The following is a 13,597-nucleotide window of genomic DNA, read 5'->3' as shown; positions in this document are numbered from 1 at the left end:
TTTGGGGGAAGGGTTAGAGGGATAGGAAGATCACCTTCAGAAATGTACAGACCTAGATGAAGGATGTGCTATAAACATTTTGATATTTTGCTTAATAAAGGTTTCTATGATTTTGTAGCTGTACTTTTAGACTCATCCTCATACATGCCTTCCTAAGTAAAAAAAAACCCCAGCAGGAATAAGGAAACCTAAAAACATTCCCTTAAAGGGAAAATAAATTTGGGACTTGCCCAAGGTGAATATCATACAATTAACACAGCATTGTTGTTTGAAGAAAATGATTACAAAATAACAAAATGGTTACAACTCACAGAGTGCTTTCATTTGTTGATTGCAAGGCTTACAGACTTAAAATTACCATGATTAAGAAGGGTGGGGAAGGAGGGAGGAATGGAAATAAGGTCCACAGGGAGGAAGTGGAATAACTACTGTTGTACAGAGGGGATTGCAATCTTTGAGATGAAGTAAAGTGTCTGATATGTTGAATGTCAAATTGATGATCTGCACTGTAAACCTTCACTTAATTCACAATAAAAAGTTGTGGGGTTTTTTTTGTGTTGTTATTCCCCGTGAAGCAAGCTGACCAACCCATTTAACCAAATAAATATTGAAACTACCAGGAGAGCAAGCAAGTTCCAGGGAATCCAAAGTCAATCTTCAAGTTCCTGACGCCTAATCCTGTGAACTCAAAACAAACTATAAAAGTACATCTGAAAAAAAGCATAACTGTAACTCAATGCCAAAGTCCTCTGTGACTTGAAAAATCGAAGAAAAGATATCAGGACTGAAGGAAAAAATAAAACAAACTGAACAGCCTATTTGACTTTGTCACCGAAGATTTAAAACTTTTGATTTTCCATCAATGAAGGAATCATATAACAATTTTTCATAATCATTACATCCAGTTACCAAGGCTTGCATTAAACTTTGTTGTTGTTTTGCTTGTAATAAATTTGGAAATTCTCCAGCAATCTCAGACTTAATAAAGTAAACCACATTTTGCAGGTAAAAATCCACCTCCCACCTCTGCCACCCATTATGTAAAAATACTAGATAAGGCTCCCATTTTGATTCACTGGGCATCAGGTGTTCATTTTGCTGAGGTGCCACTTATATTGTAATGAACTTCAAAAAAATAATTTTTCTGAAACTGAGGAAGACACCAAGTATAAATATCTGTATAGGAAATACAACCAGTATCTACTGAAAATACGATTCCTGTATAATGCCATGTATTCTTTAAGAGTTTCTTATCATAGAATCGTAGAATTCAAATAGGTTTTTAGAAAGTCAATTATTCTAAGTTTCTACCCAATGCACAAATCTCTCTAATCACAGCTCCAACTTCCATCTGAACACCCCTTGCCTCTCTTCAATCAGATAGGAAATCATATTCCTTAAGACAGCTCATTCTAGTTTACAATTTGCTTTTTTCTCCCTTTCTATGAGAAGCTGTTTCCGATAGAAAGGACTCAAGGTACTGTGCCACTTGATTACCACTTGAACTTGGGCCTGAAACTGTCACTATGTGACTCAGGATAAACGGGTCAGGAACAAGCTGTTTAGGCTTTGTACAGTCAACCTATAGTGATAAAAGAGGTTGATGTTATTGTTGTTAGGTGTAGTAGAGTTGGTTCTGACTCACAGCGACCCTGTATAAGGTTTCTGAAGAGCGACTGGTGAGCTTGAACTATAGACCTTGCAATCCAGTGCATTAACCCACATTGCCACAGAAGGACTCCACAATAAAAGAGGTAGGAGAAACAGCACTGGACTGTGAACCACAAGGTCGGCAGTTCAAACCCACCAGCTGCTCTTCAAAAACCCTATAAAGGGTCTCTATGAGTCGAAACTGACTCGATGGTACTTAAGAACAATAACATACTGCCCTGCAAACTTCTCATTAAAAAACATATTGAGGTATCTTTCCATGTTATTACATAGAGGTCTACCTTCTTTTTAATATCTACATAGTATCCTATGGTATACATACATCATCATTTATTTCAACAATTCCTCACTGGTCAACAGTTTGGTTGTTAGACCAAGCTAAAATTCTTTTTTTTTTTTCCTGCTACAATTTCTAGAGTCATTTGGAATAAATCTAATCTTTCATTTCATAGTTCTTTAAACATTTGAAAATCACCTGATACTTGAAGGGAATGTTCAGATTTATACTTACATTTTCTCACTTTATATTCACTTAACATAGAATAAAGATGGCAGAAGAGCAAATACTATTTCCATCATGAAAACAAAATCCTGAGGTTCAGCAAGGTTAAGTACTACCTGTGTGGCAGTTTAAGCAATCGTAGTGGTTACGAATCAGGCTGCTAACCTCAGGGTCAGCAGTTCGAAACTACCAGCTGTTCTAGGGGAGAATGATGAGGCATTCTTCTCCCGTAAAACTTTACAGCCTTGGAAACCCTGTTCAGGGTTGCTATGAGTCGGAACCGACTACACGGCACATAACCACCACCACCACCACCATTCTATACTACTTCCTCACTTAACAATTTACTCGTTATCTGATATTTCATGTTTATGATAACAGTAAAAAACTACTATCTATTTTGTCATTAATGATACAAATTTGTTTGTAACGAAAGCCAAGGTTGTTGAATAACACTAGCTGTGAAGACTAAGGTTATGTGTCAACTTGGCTGGATCAGGATTCTCTGTAGTTTGGCAGTTATGCAATGATAGAGTCATCCTCTACTTTGTAATCTGATGCGATCGCTCTCCATTTTTGCCTAATGCCGATTTTTGCATTAACAACCTGGTCTCTGGAATGTAACCATGTCTATAAGTGGGCAGTGGGTATATACTGAAAGTTTCCCTGATGGTGTTGTGGTTATGCACCTGACTGCTAACCAATAGGCTGGTGCTTTGATTCCACCAGCTACTGTGCAGGAGAAAGATGTGGCAGTCTACTTCTGTAATGAAAAGACTTAGAAACCATACAGGGGTGTTCTACTTGGTCCTATTGGTTCACTTGACAGTAATGGATAATTTATATTGAATAATGGTCCTTCCTCCCTGTTTCAAGCACTCTAACAGCACTATTTTTTTTCTTCTTTTTTTTTTTAGTGTTTTGTTGGGAATTATATGATAGTTTACATGGGAGAACATTAGTTTTACATTCATTCTATCATACATCGTATCATTGCCATGGTTACAATCCCCTCCATGCATCATCAACCAACCAAAGGGTATATACCCTGCAAGCCTGCCCCCTACATTATCTTCCCTCCTCCCTCCCCCCCCAAGTCTTCAGCACACAATCGCTCTCCCTCTCTGGATCTAAAGCCCCTAGCTGCTCCATCGCTCCACGTCGTTGTCTCTAACAGCACTACTTTTTAAGGTGAAAAGTTTACACATTGTTACAATGCTGAAAGGGGAGATAACATTTCCATGAACATTGGTTTGCTTACCTTTAGAGAGGGAGGGGCGGAATGTGAAAGGGAAGAGAGAGAGAAGGAAGAAGGGAATAGGAAGGTAGGTACGTGTTTTTGTAGCCATAAATTATGGCTCAAGGACTTGAACAACTGTTACTTAGATGTGACAGCTGTTGTGTGTGCTGTCAAGTTGGTTCAGACTCATAGGGACCCTGTCTAGGGTTTCCAAGGAGTGAGTGGTGGGTTTGAATCATTGACCTTGTGGTTAGCAGTCCAAAGTCTATCCTACAGTGCACCAGGACTCTTAGATATGATGTTGTTGTTAAGTGCTGTTGAGTTGATTCCAACTCATAGCGACCCAGTGTAGGGTTTCCAAGGAAGGACTGGTAAGCTTGAACTGCCAACCTTGTGATGCAATGACTTTGCAGTTCGGCGCATTAACCTACAGTGCCACACCAGGACTCCCTGCTTATTTGTCTCCCAAGTAAATAAAAAACAAAACTTGACCAAATACCTCTTTGACTTCAGTTACAAGTGTCTTCCCACTGTTCTCTCTTCACTAACAAGCTTCTTCACTGTTCTATGTACTATATCCATTTTCTCATCTCTCTACTCCATTAGAGTACAATTTTCAGCCTCAATTCCAAAAAGATTACTCCTGCCACCAAGATTACTAATGTTTTTCTTACTTTAATTCTAAAAGGATACTTCTCAGTCCTTATTTTTTTGTTAGCATTTGACGGTGTTGACCACTCGTACTTTATAAAAAACTTATTTCCCAAAAGGGGAATAACATGACTTTAAATAGGGGTGGCTGCAGTGAAGAAGAACCATTATTCAGTATTGTGGTGGTGGTTACGTGCAGTGGAGTCGGAACCAACTTACAGTGACCCTGTACAGGGTTTCCGAGGCTGTAAATCTTTACAGGAGCAGAGAGTCTCATCTTTCTTCTGTGGAACAGCTGGTAGTTTTTAACTTCTGACCTTGTGGTTTGCAGCCCGATTTGTAACCACTACGCTACCAGAGTTATTCAGTCATTCATTACTGTCAAGTTGATTTTGACCCATAGTGAACCTACAGGGCAGAACAGAACATCCCCAGAGGGTTTCTAAGTCTGTTATCATTAAGGAAGCCGACTACCACATCCCTCTCCTGTGCAATGGCTGATGGATTCAAAGCACCAACCTGTTGGTTAGTAGCTTATCTCTAGTTATTTTCTTTCCTTTTTCCATCTGCTCTTTTTCCTCCTTTTTTGCTTTTGCTATGTTATCTTCTTGTTATTGTTGTTAAGTGCCATCAAGTTGGTTCTACTCGAAATGACCCTGTACAGAGTTTCCTAGGAATGGCTGGAGAGTTTGAACCACCGATCTTACAATTCAAACCAACCTTGTGGTCCAGGGCTTATCCTACAGTGCCATGTTGTTGTTAAAGTGCTGTTGAGTCGGTTCCGACCCATAGCGACCCTGTACAGGGTTTCCGAGGCTGTAAATCTTTATGGGAGCAGAAAGCCTCATCTTTCTCCCGCGGAGCGGCTGGTAGTTTCGAACTGCAGACCTTGAGGTTCGCAGCCCGAATCATAACCACTACACTAACAGAGCTCACCATCCACTTTATCTCAATCTCTCTCAAAAATGTAACTCTCTTTATTTATTGCTCACTTTTTTTTTTTCCAGATTCTGGGCTATATGAGAAAGGCCTTCTGATAAAATTTACATACAAAAAAGATAAAAAGATGAATCCATGGAAAACGCTAACATTTGGAGCTGGGAAACTAGGGAGGAAACCAGCAAAGGGGACCAAGAAGGAAGACAAAAGTATAGTGTCCCTAGTTCCATATGAAGAAAGTGCTTCAAGTAGGTAGTGATCTGTTTCATGAAGTATAAGTAAATACAATCAGATGAAGTCTGGAAATTAACTTTGGAATATGCAATGTGGAGGTTCTGGTGACCTTAGTGAATACAGTTTCAGTAGCGTGATGGGGAAAGGCTATCTAAAGTGATTTCAAGAAAAAAAAAACGGGAAAAGATTAAGTAGGAAGGTAGTTCTTATAAGGCATTTTGCTGTAGTGCGGAGCAGAATAATTTAGTGGGAACTGGGAGGGAGTGTGGAGTCTGAGATGGGAAATCAGCAGCAAATCTGTATGGAAATGATCTAGTAGAGAGAAAAAGCTACAGAATAATACAGAAAATACAAGGGACAATTGTAAGAATAAAAACCTTGAGCAGGTTAAGAGGAGATAGAACTCAGTGAGCAAATGGAAGTTGGCTTTACACAGGAGCATGAGCAATTCGTTCTTCTATCAGGAGGGAAGGATGATAATGGGATACAGATGAAGACAAGCAGTGGGAAATGGCTGCTCGCTTCTAGGCTCTCTGACACAAACAGTGGCACAGTTGAATGTGGAAAGAAAAGAAGTTACTGGGATGCTTGGTGAGAATAGTCATCTAAGACAGTGGCTGTGCAGGGGCTTGTCTAACCCACTGCCACTGCGTCAATCTCACTCACAGTGACCCTATAGGACAGAGGGGAATTTGCTTCCTGGGATTTCTGAGGCCGTAAATCTTTACCGGAAAAAACAGCCTCATCTTTCTCTCACACAGTGGCTGGTGGGTTTGAACTGCCAACCTTGCGGTTAGCGGTACAATGCACAACCTACTATATCACCAAGGACTTATCTGCTGCTGCACACTACTGAGTCAGTTCTGACACATAGAGACCCTGTATAGGGTTTCCAAGGCTATATATAATGCTTTACGGGAGCAGAAAGCTTTCACCTGGGAGGGGATTGGTGAATCTGAACTGCTGACCTTGCAGTTATCTGCCCAACACAAAGCCCTCTACATCACCAAGGACTTGACTTGTTGTATTAAGTGCTGTTAAATTGATTCCAACTCACAGCAACCCTGTGCAGGGTTTCCAAGGAGCAGCTGGTGAGCTTGAATCACCAATCTTGTGGCTTAAACTGATCTTGGGGTCTAGTGCTTTATCCCACAGCACCATGTCAAGACTCCAAGGGTTTGATCAGGGAGATGTAAACAGGTTGACATGTAGCACAAAAGGTCCGTTTGAGATTTGTGGTCATGTATTTAAAGGACTGAAAAGGTGGTTTGAACTGCAAGGTTGGCAGTTCAAACTCACCAGCTGCTCCTTGGAAACCCTATACAGGGTAGCTATGGGTTGGAACCAACTCGATGACACTTAAAAACAACAATTTAAGTTTAGTTACATATTTAGTTACAAATGGTAAGCTAAAGAGCTGAGTAGAACAAAGGCTGGGGTTTTGCCAGGTGACATGATAGAGTGCAGGAAAGGTAAGGGAGGAGTCTAGGGTATATGCAATGTGAGTGGCTATAACAATGGGTCCTAAAATCTCACTTGAGTAGGACGGAAAAGAGAGCATGAGGTTGGTCAATGACAGTGAAGGGAAGGTAGAATTAATGTGGTAGCAGTAGCGGTGGTGGTGTGCCGTAGAGCCGGTTCTGGCTCATAGCGACCCTGTGCAGGGTTTCCAAAGCTATAAATCTTTATGGGAGCAGAAAGCCTCATCTTTCTCCCGCAGAACAGCTGACTTTGAGGTTAGCAGCCCAACTCGTAGCTGCTATGCTACCAGAGGCTCCTTAGAGGTAACTGTAGGGTAGAAGAATTGTGGAATTGAACAACTAGCTAGAGTGGGTTGGAATGATCAGAGGGGCAGCTGAACAGCATAATGTTGGAAATGATGGAGGAGGGAGGGTTACTGGTAGAGCAAGGCCTATCAATAGATATATAAGAGCTAAGCAGTTGATAAGATAAAAACAGTATCATTAGAACTGAGAGTCCAGAGAGTATGGGAAAAAGCGTGTACATGAATACTAAAACCATTCAAAATAACAGGTATAATGTGTAGAAAACAGAACCAGATGAGTAACCCAGGGATTTACAGATGACTACAAGAAGTTGTTGTTAAATGCTGCTGAGTTGGTTTCAACTCACAGGGACTCTGTATAGGGTTTCCAGGGAGCAGCTAGTGGGTTTGGAATGCCAAACTTGAGGTTACCAGTCCAGTGCTTGTTCCACAGCGCCACACCAGAACTTCCAAGAAGGAGTTGTTGTTTTTATTGTTGTTAAACGCCACGGAGCCGGTTTCAACTCACAGCGACCCTGTACAGGGTTTCCAAAGAGCAGCTGGTAGAGTTGAACTACCAATCTTGTGGTTAGTAGTACAGTGCTTATCGTACAACACCATACCAGTAGCAGCTGATAAAATCTACTGGGAATTTTAGTTAGTCAGAAGGAACACCAAAGTCTGAAAGTAGCAAAGAAGGAACACGGTATGAAGTGTGACAGTGAGCACCACTGGAGAGGGCTGCCAGTGGAATTGGGTCTATAGGGGCAGCCGGGTTTCATTTACACTGGGAAGATGAAGAGAGCACTCAGAAAAATGATTGAGGACAAAAGGGACTTCAATATGACAGACTCTGAGTACCTGGGAGATTGGGGTACATTGTGAAACTGGGTTTGATTAGAGACAATCAGAGATGTGTGGAGATAAGCTTCTGAATGATGAGTGTTAACCCAGGAGCCAAGTACTTCTAGTTTAACTGAGGTAAAAAGGGATGTTGGGAATGGTGGAATCCGTCTTGGTGGTCTCTTAAGGAGCAGGCTAATTAGTTAGAATGAGAACTTCCTTTTCAGGCTAGATTGTAGCAGTGAAGCAAGGCTGGGGTGAGAGCGGTCTTGCCAAGAACATGTAAAATTCCTCTTCAGTGTCCTTGTCTTTAGATTCTAGCTCATCTACAACACTGATACCAGAATAACCTTTAAAATGCAAACTTAAGTTATTTCTCCAACACTACAAATGCCTCCAAGATCTGCTCCAAGGTTCACTTCCTACTTTATATCCTTGGCCTCACACAACTGGTAGTGTAGTGAGTTACGAATTGCGCTGCAAACCTTAAGGTCAGCAGTTCAAAACTATCAGCTGTTTTGCGGGAGAAAGATGAGGCTTTCTGCTCCCGTAAAGATTTACAGCCTCGGAAACCCTGTACAGGGTCGCTATGAGTCGGAACCAACTCAACGGCACTTAACAACAACAACAACAACACACAATTTTACCTTATAATTCCCAAACAAGCTCTGCTGCTTCACAAGGAATACCGCCACTCCTTTTACTTCATGGGTTAGAAGAGGGTGCCCTTCGGCCTTCCTCCCTCCTTTCCCACAATCATCTTAATGAACACCTACTAATTTTTTTTCAAGATTTGGCTGAAGTATTAACTCCTCTAATTGCAGCCTTACCTGATCTTCTCATTCCTTGCCACAAAGTAGAACTGAATGCTCTCTCCTTATATATGTCCATCGTAGTGCCTGAAAATCAGTACACTACACACTGTACTTATTTTACATGTCTGTGCCCTTCAGTTAGATATTATGCTCTTTAAACCTTGAAGGCAGGAACCCTGTCTTATTCATCTTTGTAATCCCAGCACAGTATTTGACATGTGGTGGTACTGTTAAAGGCTGCGGAGTCAGTTCTAACTCACAGTGACTGTATAGGCGGAGCGCTGGTGGGTTTGAACCACCTAACTTGTGGTTACCCTACAGTGCCACACCAGGAATCCTGGAGCAGACTACTTGCTACTTACTGAGTGATTGTGGGTAATTTACTTAACCATTCTGCCCCAGTGCTATGTGCTAGGGCTGTACTTGATGTGCAGGTTCTGAGTAACACAGGGAGGAGAAAAAAAAACACAAAAACAACCTGAAAAACAAAAGAAACCCACTACTACCCTCAATTTCAAACTTTTATCTGTTTCTATGTGGTTATATGCATGATACTATTTCATACTTCTAAATACTGAAAGCCAAAAGTTTAAAGGCTTTAACATCTTTATATATCAAATTTTAAAAAATTGGTTTGAAAAGTAGTTCATGGTGAAAGGAACCCGTGGGAGAGGCTGGAAGAGAAACTAAATGGGGATTAAATGGGAGACCACGCAGAAGTAAAGTCTTGAATTATGATACTCAGATATCAGAAATCAACAGGGAAAAATGACTTCCAAAAATGAAAACAATCTAAATGTCTGGTAACATAAAATGAGTGCCTAAATTACGTCCCATAAAGCTGATGGGCTAGCAACCCTGACTGCTGAGCTTCAGGACAAATGTTATGTCAAGTAAAAGAAGACATACTCGCGTGTGAAACGCAATTAGCTATGTAATGTCTGCATATGGAAATAAGAGAAACATTAAAGTGAAATGTCAGGGTGATAAGGGTATAAATGAACATTTCCTCCTAGAATGTCCTTTAGTGCCCTGGTGTGGTGCTACAGGCTAAGCAATGGACTGCTAACTGCAAGGTTGGCAGTTCAAACTCACCAGGTACTCTCAGAAACCTTCTACAGGGTTGCTATGAATTGGAACCAACTCAAAGGCACACAATAACAACATTTTACGATTTGGTTTCTACAATAAAATAAAAATAGAAAAAATGATAGCTATTAGAAAGATCAAGTTACTTGCTCTCAGTTTCAAGACCCTTGATTATGTTGGATAATATATTAACCCTAATAGTAAATCAACAGTTCTGGAAATTATGGACAGCAAAGCTGCTATCAACAAAAAACAAAGCTTGAAATATGTGACTGTTCACAGAGAATAGAGCAGAACGAAAGCGAAGCCCTTATAAACTAAAAAAAGAGGAAAGGAAAAAGAAAGAGCTCCAACTTGAACCATGCTCATACTTTTCCAGTGCTACCACCATTTGTGTTCTTTGCTACACGTGACTAAAGAACTGGCATAAATTTCTCGATTATATGGTCAGGGTGAAATGAAATGTCAAAATGCCATTTAAGAGGCAAATGGTCATGCTCTCAAACCAGCACAAATTTCCCTTTCTGGAATTTAAAATCTCAAGTTATGATTGCAATATTGTTGTCAAGAGCCGACGAGTCGATTCCAACCCATAGCGACCCTGCATCGGGTTTCCAAGGAGCAGCTGGTGAGCTTGAACCGCCAGCCTTGTAGTTCAAACAGCTTTGCAGTCTGGTGCATTAACCCACAGTGCCACACCAGCAACAGCAGTATTTAAATTCAAAATCAATCATTTCTCCTAAAGAATTTCATTTATGTATTTTGTAAGCACTTACTAATTCCTTGAACAAACCTAGTCATAATGTTTCGTTCTGTTTTGTTTTACTGTCTCCCTTGTCAAGATACCCAAATATTTTGCAAAGCACTGACCTGTGATGAGTAATGACAAGTACAGCACTCGTGAGTAAGAATACTGATGACATTAGTTTGGTCCTGCGGGCCTTTGGTATGAAAAGCTGTTTGCTTATTTACAATGCCGTGACATCACCCTGCTTCTGAAGAGAGTGGCATCTGTGCTCTGGCTACTCAAACGCTAACTACATTTGCAACTGGGCACTTACTCTGGAAAACTACGGACAATGCTTGCGTCTATAAGCTAGGAAAAAGCTCAAGCATTCATGCTTATATTTACAGTGATAAATGACAATATCTAGCCTACTTTCTTGTCAAGTGGACTGCTTTCAAAATAAATGTACTTTCTTTTAAGCATCCTCAAGAAGTACTTTTTATCAATAACCTGGCAAAAATCTATCCAATTTCCCTAACTTCTTTCTATCACTTAAATACTCACCAACTGCCGACCATATAACAGAGCTATGCTGGGGGAGGGGGGATAGGGGAGGTGGGATCTTGAGATACAGAGGACAACAATGCACAGGTCCTTGTTCTCAAGAAGCTTATCATCTCATGCTATTGAAATAAATATATCCAGTTCAAAATCAATTTAAACCACAGAATCAAAATATTCAGTGATAAAGGAAACAAAATAGGAAATAACATTTAAGACGTTCAGATGCTCAAAATTCATCATATAAGTACCAATTGCAATACTGGTGCCATCAAATCCCCCCTTACAAATACACACACTTGCACAGAGAAAGCTGAACTTTAAAATTATGGTGTTCCTCTGAAGTGAGCTTCCTAAAACAACCCAAGTTACTCTAGCTATGCAGACAGAGATATTATCGTACTTGATATGGATACCACATTCCTATGAATTCAGTGTTTTATACTAGCTTTTCTAGTAGCTATTTCACATCGTTGACTGAGCTGAAACTTACAAATCTTTTTTTATATGAGCTTTTTTTCACATAATCATTAAGGAGGTCTGGTAGCGTAGTGGTTACGAATTGGGCTGCGAACTTCAAGGTCAGCATATCGAAACTACCAGCTGTTCCCACGGGACAAAGATGAGGTTTTCTGCTCCCGTAAAGATTTACAGCCTCAGAAACCCTGTTCAGGGTTGCTATGAGTCGGAACAGACTCCACAGCACATAACTACCACCACTACCACCATTAATCACTGATAGCAAAAGATCTGCAAATCCTGTCATGCAAAAAGATTAAAGGAGTTAAAGACACTTGGGTTAATGTCTGTGGGCTGCTAACATGGAGCCCAACTCTGCTCCATGGAAGTATAAAAAAGTAAAATTTTCGCTCAATATGAAGAAATCCAAATACTTTGGGCTTTCCAACACTGAAGTGCCAAGCTGAAAGTTGAACTCTATGGATGAAAAGAGGTCAGGCATATATGAATGACCACTATTAAGAAAACCCTAGAAGTAATCCTCACATTTGGTAAAAATCTGAGGCAGATTTCTAAGGCTATTCCTATGTTAGAAAAGTTTGTGGCTACCTTGATAGTTGCAGGCAAGTGTATTAAGATGACGGCTACTTTAATGGCAATAGATGCTCTCAAGAAGCAGAATCAGTGAGGCCAGGAACAAGTGAAACACTACTTAACTTCATGTAAAATACGAAAGGCTCGATGACTTTTGGTAAACTGTCACAAGAGGTGCTGGGAGGGAGACCAATGATGGCCAGCCTATTGTACTATGAGTCAACAAGTGGCCTGTCTATTACAACAGCCCCTCCCTCCTATTCCCACTGACTGCAATAAGGGACGGACCGGTCTCACAGGTTCTGGTTTTTCATGGCTGCATAAATTTAAAGGCAATTTCTAGACACTTTCCCCCTAATGCTCTCCCTACTTACATTGCACTGAAAATGATAAAACATCAAGAATCTTCAATGTTCTCCTGTATTTGAGGAAAGTACAAAAAGGGAAGGATGGTCTGATCTGGTATTCTATTTAGAGCAGGATACTAACACGATCACTTCCCTCAGGCCCACTCAAACTTCTAAGTTGAGCTGGCTCTAGCATGTTTTCACCTGTGTCTAGATTTGTGAGACCCGTAAAAGCATGTTTATCATAAGTGAGCTACACATAATTATCAATAAGAAATTTTCAACACCAGGAGCAGCATGAACTTTAGAATCCATCAACAAATATACACCAAGAGGATACTATGAGCAAGAAATTGTTGGGTTTAGTAAAAGACAAATGTCCATCCTGGCTTCCCTTGACTCTGAATATAACTACTTACGGCTATGTAATTTGGTAACATTGTTTAGTCAAGATTATTTTCCAGGAAACCAGAGAGCTGAGAAATGACCATCTTTAGGTAAAAAACAGGCATGTTTTAAAAACTATAAATTTAATTTTCAGAAATCCTCAAAGTTCATAGTTTATTACAATCATATGAATGGTGATGGTGGTTATGTGCCGTGGAGTTGGTTTCAACTCACAGTGACCCTGTATAGGGTGTCCAAGGCTGTAAATCTTTACAGGAGTAGACAGTCTCATCTTTCTCCCGCAGAACCACTGGTAGTTTCGAACCACTGACCATGAGATTAGCAGCCTGACTCATAATCACTATGCTACCAGAGCTCATATAAATTGTTGTTAAGTGCTGTGGAGTTGGTTCAGAGCTCATATAAATAGCTCTTGTAAATTAATAAGAATAGACAAAATGACAGTGTTATTTATAGTATTATATTTCAGAATGTCTTTAAAACATACACATAATCTCAATGCGATAAAATATAGCTTGGAAATTATCAATGCCTCCTTTATTTCCATATAGATTTTAAAAAGTGAAAAGAGAACAAACTACCAAAGCAGATAAAAGCATTCCAAAGCAGGTCTGAGGGGAAAGTCATTGCATCACAGATCCCCAATCAACCAAATTGTCATTCTAGGAGCCAGAGAGCAAGCAGCTTTTTGAGTAACTGCATTTATTTATCTACTCACCAGCAGAAGGAAAGGAGATACCCCACTGCCAGGG

The 13,597-nt window shown here is 40.3% G+C and overlaps 1 protein-coding gene across 2 annotated transcripts in view; it reads right to left on the bottom strand.

The window, feature by feature from the left end:
- CSNK1G1 (casein kinase 1, gamma 1) overlaps nt 1–13,597 on the bottom strand; it is a 167,573-nt gene that overhangs the window by 90,843 nt on the left and 63,133 nt on the right. The window lies entirely within an intron of this gene.

This window comes from Chrysochloris asiatica, unplaced genomic scaffold, assembly GCF_000296735.1.
Source record: "Chrysochloris asiatica unplaced genomic scaffold, ChrAsi1.0 scaffold00004, whole genome shotgun sequence".
NCBI lineage: Eukaryota > Metazoa > Chordata > Mammalia > Afrosoricida > Chrysochloridae > Chrysochloris > Chrysochloris asiatica.
The sequence above is the reverse complement of the archived record's forward strand: the minus strand, read 5'-3'. Positions and strand labels throughout refer to the sequence as shown.